The sequence below is a fragment of the Limulus polyphemus genome, unplaced genomic scaffold (genome assembly GCF_000517525.1).
Source record: "Limulus polyphemus unplaced genomic scaffold, Limulus_polyphemus-2.1.2 Scaffold1637, whole genome shotgun sequence".
Classification (NCBI taxonomy): Eukaryota; Metazoa; Arthropoda; class Merostomata; order Xiphosura; family Limulidae; genus Limulus; species Limulus polyphemus.
Genome location: NW_013667247.1, coordinates 168774 through 177602, shown reverse-complemented (window position 1 = coordinate 177602; position 8829 = coordinate 168774). Strand labels below are relative to the sequence as shown.

General features: G+C 32.1%; 1 protein-coding gene across 4 annotated transcripts in view; it reads left to right on the top strand.

The window, feature by feature from the left end:
- LOC106464392 (transcriptional coactivator YAP1-like) overlaps positions 1-8829 on the top strand; it is a 90710-nt gene that overhangs the window by 22729 nt on the left and 59152 nt on the right. The gene's annotated exons all lie outside the window — the stretch shown is intronic.

The window sequence follows — 8829 nt, the reverse complement described above, 5'->3', positions numbered from 1 at the left end:
ACAATCAGCCAATACAATTACCATTATAGGCCTAATGTAGTGGTTTGTTTACTAGATCTAGACCTTACCTGTTGCATATATTGCCAATCTTGCACACCAGTTAATATGTTACATCAATCTCGTATTTTCTTTTTCTTGAACATACACTTACTTGTACGTTGTACTCTAGGACTTGTATTTGATCTACAGATTAATGATGGAATAGTGTAATTTACTTCTGTACGTCAATTCAGTCTCAATGTATTTCAGTGGGTGGCTTTTAAAAGTTAAAACTGCAAGCGTAATACACACAAATAATGTAACACTGTGTCGTATTTACTTAACGTAGGGCAGTTGCGCTATATCCTAGGGGAGGGCATAATTATTAATTATGTTCTGACCTGCAAGTTAATGTATCGTTGTAACTAAAAACATGTACGACCCGTGCTTAGAACGGCCCACTCATATCCCAAATGTAAATCTTATAAAACATGCCTGGGGCCATACGGAGGGGCTAACTCGGAGGACTAGTCTTCAACTTTCTAATAGTCATCAGCTTTCAGAGGTTTATAAGCAAAAAGTCAAACTGTACCAAAAACCTGTCGGAACGTTTTTTAGAGTAAATCTCTCAGAATTACAAAAGTGATTCAAGTAAAAAGTGACGCTACACTGCAGTACCACAGTGGTGATTAGGAAGATTGTTTAATTGTTTATAGCTATACGTCTGAATACTTTTCCCTAGTCTGTTTATATGTATTGTTATTAAATGGCTACTTTGTAACAAGATTACTTTTTGTATTTATAAAATTAACAACAACATTAAAGTGAAATGATATTTATATTATGTCATCACAGTCGTTACAGCACCTTGTGATTTATAGGTTATTGTACTAAATCACGTTTATCTGTCATGTAAATAAACATTGGGTTTAAGAATGTAAAATCCTCCGATGCGGTTTTTTTTATCTTATTCCTATTATGCGCATAATTCAGTTATTTTCAAATTTACGTGCAATTATATATTTAAGAGACATGTATAATCAACGAGCGATGTTTAATTACGTAAGGTGCTTATAGTGAAGTGTGGAATCGTTAATGATGATCGTTTATAACTTGAAAATGAGCGTGGCTATGTTTATATTTATACTTAGGATTTTTTTAGCTAGTTATAAGTTCCAAAAATTAACAACTCATCCCATTCCTTGTACATCATTCACAAAATTCTATACGTACAATCAGCAAATATCTATAACACAAGTTGTTACGCATATACTAACTGTTTTGCTTTGAAAGGAGACAGTTCAAATCCATTAATGAGAGAGAGATACTTCGTTCTTTATATATACAAAACACCTTCTACAGTCGATCATGCATTTAAGTCTTAAGATCAGAAAACGGTACTCAAGGACACGAGGCCAACACCACGTGAAGCTCGTGCCTTGAGGCACAGGTTCACTCCCGCGGTATGTGATAAACCGGTACAGTGTGTCTGGTTTCTCATTCTCTGCTGGTCGTAACCTTCGTGAAAAATCATCTGTGTTTAGAAGGTATTTTGCATTAAGGTTCATGTTATTATTTGTTTATGTTTATTTTGCAATCATAGAGTACCTGGCTTGCTTGTTGTTAACAAACAAACAAACAAAAAAACGCGTTATTGCATATGGAGATGTTGACTTTTAGTTTGATAAAAGTTTGTTGAAAGAGCTTTATTTAAAGAGTTAAAAAAAGCAATCAGAATGTGTTCATTTTGAAAATTTTGCCAGTCTTTTATCTCGGCATCTGTAGAAAAAAGGTGTTTTGCCTAGTGTTGTTGTACTATTTTGAAATTTAAAAACAAAATTTCCCATTTACTGTTACTTTGCTACCACTCAATATAAACATATATATATAAGTCGTGTTTTCAGAATATATGTCGGAAAGTTTACCTTCGAACGTAGGACCCTTAAGAAATTTTAAGGAACCGGACCTGCAAGATATTTCAAAGCCTGTGACAGGAGCTATTACACACACACATAAAATTACAATTCAGACATTAACTAACTTACCCAGCCCTAATAAGTAGATTAATATATTGTCTAAAGTATGAGCGAATTCTATTTTGTTCCTATTTGAATAATATGATACATAAAATATTTTCCAAGTTGATTCCCATGTAATTTAACTTGTGATTTTAATACAAGATATGTCACCTTTGTCAATCTTTTTTTTGTATAACATAAAGACTGTCCTGAACTCTGGTTTCAGTGTTGTATAAATGAGATTATTTGTGTGTGTGTGTAAATTGTATGATAGTATTCACATACTGAATTTTCCGTGTCAAAGGATTTTGGTGATAATGCTTTACTGTTATGTTAATGTACGTGATACAGTTATGTGCATATCTGAAGCAAACAGTATTGATAAAATTTTCTGAAGTCACGACCTTGACTTAAAAATTCCTTAGTTTTTTGTACCTCAGGATTAAAACTTGATTAGCTCTGCTTTCAACCTTTATTTTACGAACTTCCGTTACGGAAGTGGCAGGGTAATATAAATTGAGATTAAGTGTTTCTACTATTGTATTTTATTATTTCATTATCTGTTTATCAAATTAGGATTACTTATCTTTTATTCTTCTCGGTTCAAGCTGTGTCACTGACATTCAAAAGAGCGGAAATATTGGCTTTTCATGAAGTTCGCTTCCTCCCTCCTCCTATGTATAATGAGTGACCCTACCCAGATGTCAGTAGGGAGGCTCTAAGTTGAATTAACTGACACAAGTTGTCTTATGAGTATTGCGAGATAATGAGAGGAAAGTTGAAATAATTTATTCTTCATTGAAAATTTTGGATAACTGAATGACATCAAAAGGGGTCCTCTGTTGTTGTCTATAATAAGTACTTATAAAGACTAATTTCCTTTTATGCGTATTCTGCTTCGAGTTTTCACTTAAGATGCTGATAGTTTTTGTTGTTGTTGTTTTGCAAACTCAAAACTATTTAGTTTTAACAATAGAGCTCTCAAATTTTGTGCTCAGGTTGATGTAGGCCTAGCATTCGTCAAAATACACTGATAATGCTACTAGTTTACAAAACTGACTTAGATATATACATGCAACTAAATGCACCAGATTTGTATGTATACTTGTAAGCTTACCTTGAATAAAGCACCTTTCAAAAATACTGTATGTGGATATTTGTGTATGGTGGTATGGAAAAGAGGTACGTGTTGTAGCTTGTGTGGGACTGGTTGTGCTACGTGGTAGAGCCCATTGTTTAGTGTACATTGTCAAGCTGACGTCAGCTTCGTTCATGGAATCTAAATAAAATAGTTTAGGTTTTTAGGTATATGTACATACGAGCACACAAAACGTTTTTTAAATGATAATATTCAACGTACAAAAGGCGACACAATAAAAAAACCTCATAAAGGAAATATATAGAAAATAATAAAAATACTGTATAGCAACTAGTAGGTAAATATATAATACAGCGTGATCTCAAAGTTAAATCCGCTATTACCGAACATGTTTATATGAAAATAAATTTTCGACACTTTTGTTTTCCAAAAGTTGGACTGAAAAGGTTTTGTGAAAGTGTCGAAATTTCCTGTTCCATAATAGTGGGTCGTGAAACCGAATTACTAAACCACTGTTTGACAAAAGTCCGTGTATGTATCCGTTTGTAATTACTGAACTACTTGACTGATTGTCACAAAACCTGGCACGTGTTATCATGTGGGAAATATTAAAAGTGTCCCAGCCTTAAGAGGTGACTGCGGAAGTAGAACCCACATAGCGTTGTGATACACCGTTTTTCATTCTTAACCCCCCGTTTGCCAGCCTCGCATGTAAAGAATAAAGAGAGTGAAAGAAGAAAAAATATAAAATAAAATAAGAAAGCAAGATGTGGGTGCTTAAGTCCACATCTATGTCATCCTTCACTTTCTACAGAAAGTTGTGGGAAAGTGACCGCTTTCAGATGAATAGAAAGGAAAAAGAAATAAGGTCCTACCATTAGGGATGATGAGTAAGAAAACCACCTCTAAAGTTGACATTTCAGTCCCCATTATCCCTACCGAGCTATCTGAGTTAATATAACACCCAACCTCCACCCGTAAAGTCTACTATAACTACTAACTTCTGGATTATCTTTTTGTAACAGCTTACGTATTCGTACGTGTTAATACACAAATGAAAATAGTGCCAAGATGTTTTTTTTTTCAAGCTTAATATATTTCATTCTTATTTTTTGATATTTGTATAATATATTTTTATATTTGTTACATGATATGTCAATAAATTTATTTAATGTTTGTTTTTGAAATTCATTATATATATTAACCTTTTATTAATATTTCAACATTAGCAATAAAATATTATAATTTGTTACAACTTCTACAAAATCTTAAGTGCTTGTGAATTTATAATGCTAATAATAGAAAAATATAGAATATTACTGTTAGGAGAGGGTAGGCCACATATTACAAAAGAAAAAATTGTTTCTTTTATCAAAAATATTTAACTTGATATCATTATTAGTTATTTTAAGTTCCCAATCCAAGTAATGTACTTCTAAAGCAGAAATTGAAGTATTAACCATTTTTAATCCTACTGGGTAAATATTATTAATAAAATTATTCATTTAGATTATTCGTACTAATTAAATTACTAATATAAGTTAGAAAATCGGGCTTTCAATAAACTTATTTACATAAAGTAAAGATATAAATTTGCTATACAAGTGAAATAGTTGGCTCTCGTTGGAACTCCTGTTTCTTGTTTAATTACCTGATTATTGAAAAATATAATTGTTATAAATACAGAAGCTCAATATAACCTTTATATTTTTGAAGGTAACATTTCTTTCTTCAAATAATACAGAAGGTTACGGTACTGTTCTGTTAATGAATTCGTTACTAAAATAAAAATTTTCAAAGGAATTGTTATATATTTAAAGTAGTAAAATCAAATGTTGAATAGTTTTAATTTGTCCACAATTATCTAAATATTCTAAAATTGGTTGATCATTTTTATTATTACTACTGTTTATATTTTATTTCTATCAAATGAAATATTAAGTACTTTATTTACTAAAATAGTGATTTAATAATTGTTTTAACTCAACTGGAAATCTAAATTTTATCGAAGATTTATGCAATTTAAGTATAGCATACAGGAAAGAAAAAAATCCAGGAAAAGGATTTGGTTTGGAATAGAAATTTCTGTAAGCTTTAATGAGATTTTTAATTACCATATATTTAGATTGGTTAAGGCTAACCAGTTTAAGTGTTTGCATCCCATTAATTTCATTAATCATAAATTGTGCATACAACTTTTTACAAATAAACCCGAAATGACAATTAGCTTTATTTGTGGGAACAAGTACATATTTTTCTTGCAGTTGTTGGATCTTATTTTTAATTCAAAGAACGTTATATCTGTTGGATTTTTTTATTTGAGAAAGTTTGAATTTTACTTTATTAAGGGCATAGAACTTCCATTCTAAAACACACGTATATATATAATACACACACACACACACACACACACACACACACACACACACACACACACACACACACATATATATAATACACACACACACATATATGTATATTATCATCTGGATATGTATATATATAGAAGACAAACACGTATTCAGACTGTATACTTGCCCATCCTGAACTCTCTGTAAATAAGATAACGATCATTAGAATGAATGCTCTGATATTTTTCTATTATATACAGCGAGTTTTTGTTTTTTATATAAATTACTTTTGACCAACTTCGTGTTTTTTAACGCTGTCTTGGTGCGATCATTTTGAATCTGATTTTGATTGTTTGATTCTATCTGATCCAGAACTTATAATGAGAAAATAAGTTTAAAAGTTTAATTCTTATACTATGCCTCTTCAGTTTACATATGTCTTAATCAAGGATGATTTCGTTACTTTCATGTGTATGAAATGGAAAGCTTCGTCTAATTGCATCCTTTGTTTCACTCGAGAAGGCTAGGTTAATCGAAGTTGGTTATGTTATCTATATACATAACGTCTTTATAATAACCCACATTTTCTTAATCTTATACATTGTAATTTTACATGTAAAATGTTTCTCTCAGATATTACAGCACTTATTTATTTATGTCCGGTATGGACATATTAATTATTAAAACTATTAGTTAAATAAGCGAGCCCTTATAAATTACGGGTCTCAGTGCATATTTATTTAGGTAGCTGTACTTGAACGGTCAGATGTGTTGGGCGAAATATTGAACTATTCACGTTAGTGCTTTTTCATATTACAGACTGTATGGCACACCCCACTGTATGGCCAGGTGGTTAGGGCGGTCGACTCGCAATCTGAGGGTCTCTGGTTCGAATCACCGTTACACCAAACATGCTCGCCCTTTCAGCCGTGGGGGCGTTATTATGTGACGGTAAATCCCACTATTCGTTGGTAAAAGAGTAAAATGACTAGCTGCCTTTCCTCTAGTCTTTCACTACTAGATTAGAGATGGCTAGCGCAGATAGCCCTCGTGTAGCTTTGTGCGAAATTCAAAACAAATAAACACAACCCACTGTAATCTGTTTGTAACAATTCACTGTATCTCATGTCATTGTGGATATATATATATATGTATCCCAACTTCAAGTTCTTTATTACGTGTTATTAGACATTTATATACCTAAGGTCTTTCATGGGTAGATGTATTGCATATATTTTCGCGCCTTTATTTGGATCGTATCTTCAGAAAATACAGTAAGGCTATATGGAAGAGTTCTTATACCTCAGCCATTGCAGCGACAAATTTACAAGAGCGATTAAATCAAATAGAAAACTACTGCAACAAGATAAATCAAGATAAATGCGTTCAAAACACAAATTATATTATTCACAAAATCAACCAAGACAAGTAAACAGCCCCCCCCCCCCTCCCAACCTAAATTATACCTTCATGAAACTTTTCTCCAGGTAGCCACATCAGCCAAATTCCTGGGCCTAACCTACGATTCAAAGCTAAATTGGAACAAACATATAGAAATGAAATTAGAAATAAAATATGGTGAAGGGTAAATTATTTACAACGTCTGACTGGCAACAACTGAAAACATACTTAAAGTCTATAAAACCTATATCTGTCCAGTGGTAGAGTATGGTTAGTTTCCAATTCACATATAAACAAATTATTGACAATCCACAAGTCAATAATCACTAAAGCATACAGAGTTCCCAGATCCACAAACACAACCATTCTACACAATTATGCAAACGTCACAGTGTTGTCAGACAGACTTCTAAATACATCAGTAGAATATTTCCAGAAAAAAATATTGGAAAACTTTATCATACATGATGAAGATAGACCTAAGTTCCTCTCACTACTAAATTTAGTAAATTCGTTATGTAACCTATGGCCATCTACTACTGGGCAGACCGTTAGTTAGATATAATGTTCGGTTTGTTTTAAAATATTTTTTTATGTAAAAATAAGATTAGTGCTGTATATTTTTCTATCTGTATCTATAGAACTGATTGTGAGAACAAGACTGTATGTTCATAACGAACGAGAAAAAGCGAAATACTTACCGTTAAAATAAAATAAAAAATCTATGTTTCTACATGCATGGGTATGGCCTGAAAAGGGACACTCGCGTATGCGATAACATATGGTCCATTGGAGCGCGCATGTAGTGGCTGTATGATGTTAAAACGGATTTTCCTAGCTACCGGATCGAACAATATCGGAGAACAAATGTGGACTTCATCTACTACATTCAAGTATTAACACAACAGCCAAGGAGGGACACAGATAAAGTACATCCATGCAGTTTTTCTATACCTTTTGCTGTAGCATGATGATACTAAGATATGTCAGTTATATCAAATAACTGTGTACCTCGAGTGCAGTATGATTTTTGTAAATAGTAAATTATGTAAATTGTATAATACTACTCATACAGTGACTGTGTTTAATTAACGTAGAGATATATGTTAAGGAATTGTATATGAATGAATAATATTTTAAAAAAGATGTAGTATTGTATGCTTTTTTGTTAAAATCCGAAATGGAAAATAGCTTCCCCTCTCAAATTTCCAGCCCCTGAAATATAAGTTAGACACACACACACACACACACACACACACACACACACACATACATATATATATATATATTTAGGTTATGTGAATGAACTTAATACATAACTTGTACTGTTCTTATATAAAATAACTTATTTTGCAAAGTTTTCCAGAATTTACCTCTGGTCAATAGTATAGCTTATGTGGCTTGTATAAAAGTCACTTGGTACGATTTATAGCAAAACAACACTATACGTGTATGAAATGACAAAAAAAGAAAAATTTTATTAAAACTTAAAAAAAACTTTTCTGTATTTTATAAGATACGTTCATATTTCATCCAGAAGCGTTCAAGTGTCCTAAAGATTATGACAAATGAATGCCGTTTTCTTTGAAGGTAACTTTAGGCAGTTTGGTCAACATTTGAGGAAGATGTTTTTATGAACTGATCCTGCCTTCTGTTTTTGTGTGACAACATTTCAGGCTCTATGCTGAGTCCTTCTTCAGATCTGGAGAGTTTCTCTTTCATTGTGGGTTTTTACAGTACTATGAAGCGTGGTCTTGATAGAGAACTTCTAAGTATATATATATATATATTTTTAATAGATGGTTCCAAGTTCTGATAGTGTTTTGTACCTTATCTCGGGTAAGATTTGACCTTTCCATTTTTATTCTTAGGACTTCTTTAATATTCCTGAGTTTTGAGTGTTATTCCTTGTCTAAGATTTTGTTTTACTCCCATTGGTTCTTGTGTCCTGTGGTGTATCATTGTTTGGCAGTTGTTTTTG